The sequence below is a fragment of the Manis javanica genome, chromosome 1 (assembly GCF_040802235.1).
Source record: "Manis javanica isolate MJ-LG chromosome 1, MJ_LKY, whole genome shotgun sequence".
Lineage (NCBI taxonomy): Eukaryota > Metazoa > Chordata > Mammalia > Pholidota > Manidae > Manis > Manis javanica.
In genome coordinates this window covers 4,273,697-4,276,134 of record NC_133156.1, presented here as the reverse complement: position 1 = coordinate 4,276,134, position 2,438 = coordinate 4,273,697, and positions in this window count along the sequence as shown.

Below are 2,438 nucleotides of genomic sequence, written 5' to 3'. Positions count from 1 at the left end.
ACTAAAGGTTGCCAAAGGGAAAAAGACTGGGGTGGATGGGCAGGGATGGAGGTATTAGGGAAGAAGGAACAATGGGCGCATTAGAATTAGCATATATAATGTAGGAGGAGAGGCACATAGAGGGCTGTACAACACAGAGAAGACAGTAGTGATTCCACAGCATCTTACTATGCTCATGTACAGTGAGTAAAATTGGGTATCTGGGTGTAGGTATCTTCATGATGGGGGCAGAAAAGTAAACATAATGTTACTCGTCTAACTGTACATTAATGACAGAAAGATAGACAGCTAGGTAGGTAGGTAGATAGATAGTTAGATATTAAATGAATGAATGACTACATATATACATACATACATACATACATGCAGAAAGGAAGGAAGGAAAGAAGGCAACAGCCCAGTTATAAAAAGACACGTGCACCCCTAAGTTTATCACAGCACTATTCACAATAACAAATATACAATTATGTGATCCACGTCATGGTTACTACACGCCCCAGATCAAGACCCCCCGCCACATACCCCATTACAGTCACTGTGCATCAGCACAGCAAGATGCTATAGAATCACTACTTGAACTATCCATACTATACTGAATTCTCCGTGGGACATCCCCACACATTATGTGAGCTAATCATAATGCCCCCTGTCCATCCTTATCCTTCCCTTCACAACCAGCCTTCCCAGTCCCTCAACCTTTGGTAAATTGGTGATGGGGGGAGTCTAGTAAAGATAATGTTACCCATGTAATTGTAGATAAATGATAGATAAATAGATAAACAGATAGATAGATTGATTGATTAATGAATAAAAGTGTGCAGCATCCCCGTTTTAAAAAGACACATGCACCCCTATGTTTATGACAGCACTATTCACAATAGCCAAGCTAAGTGTCCATCAGATGAACAGTACAATACTATTCAGCCATAAGAAAAGAAAAAATACTACCATTTACAACAACATGGATGGAGCTAGAGGGTATTATGCACACTAAAATAAGCCAGGCACAGAAAGACGAGTATCAGATGATATCACTAACCTCTGTGGAAAGAGAATGAAGAGAAACTGAATGAGCAAAACAGCACCAGAGTCACAGAAACCAAGAATGGACTAACAGTTACCAAAGAGAAAGGGACTGGGGTGGATAGTTGGGAATGGAGGGATAAGGGGAAAAGGGAAAGAAAGCATGCATTACGATTAGCACAGATAATGTGGGAGCGGGTTCACAGTGAGGGCTGTACCACACAGAGAAGTGAAGTAGTGATTGTACAGTGTCTTATTTTGCTCATGGACAGTGACTGCTATGGGGTATCTGGGGCAATCTTCATGATGAGGGGAGTCTAGTAAACATAATGTTACTCATGTAGTAATAGAATAATGCTAAATAAATATATAACAAATAAATAAGTAAATATATACATATATACATACATCCATAAATAAATAATACAATACAGCAGCCCACTTTATAAAAGACATGTGCACCCCTATGTCTATCACAGCACTATTGACAACAGCCAAGCTAAGTGTCCATCACAAGATGAACAGTGCAATATTATTCTGCCAGATGAAGAAAACATATCCTACCATGCACACCAACATGGATGGAGCTAGAGGGTATTATGCTCAGTGAAATAAGCCAGGCGGAGAAAGACAAGTACCAAATGATTTCACTAATTGATGTAGAAGGAGAGCCAACAGGAACTAAATTAGCAAAACAGCACCATATTCACAGAAACCAAGAATGGACAGTTACCAAAGGGAAAGGGACTGGGATGGATAGTTGGGAATGGAGGGGTAAGGGGACAAGGGAAAAAAGTGTGCTTTATGATGAGCATGTATAATGTGGGAAGGGGATCACAGGGAGGGATGTACAACACAGAGAAACAAGTAGTGATTGTACAGTGTCTTACTATTCTCATGGACAGTGACTGCAATGGGGTGTGTGCGGGCATCTTCGTAATGGGGGAGTCTAGTAAACATAATGTTACTCATGTAATTCTATATTAATGACAGAAAGATAGACAGACAGGCAGATAGATGGAAAGACAGATAAATGAATGAATGAATGCATGAATAAATAAGTAAATAAATACATACATATAAAGGAAGACAGAAAGTTACATAGACTGAATGATAGACACACAGATAGATATAGATAGCTAGATAGACAATGAATGAATGAATGAATAAGTAAATAAATACATACATACACACAGAAATAATAAATTACTAAAAAATGATTAAATACATTCATAAATAAATACATACATACATACATAATGAAAGAAAGTAAGGAAGAAGGTAAGAAAGCACCAGCCCAATTGATAAAAGACATGTGCACCCCTATGTTTTCCACAGCACTATTAATAATAAGCAATCTATAATTATATGGGCTACATTATAGTTACTACACACCCCAGATCATGTCCACCCCA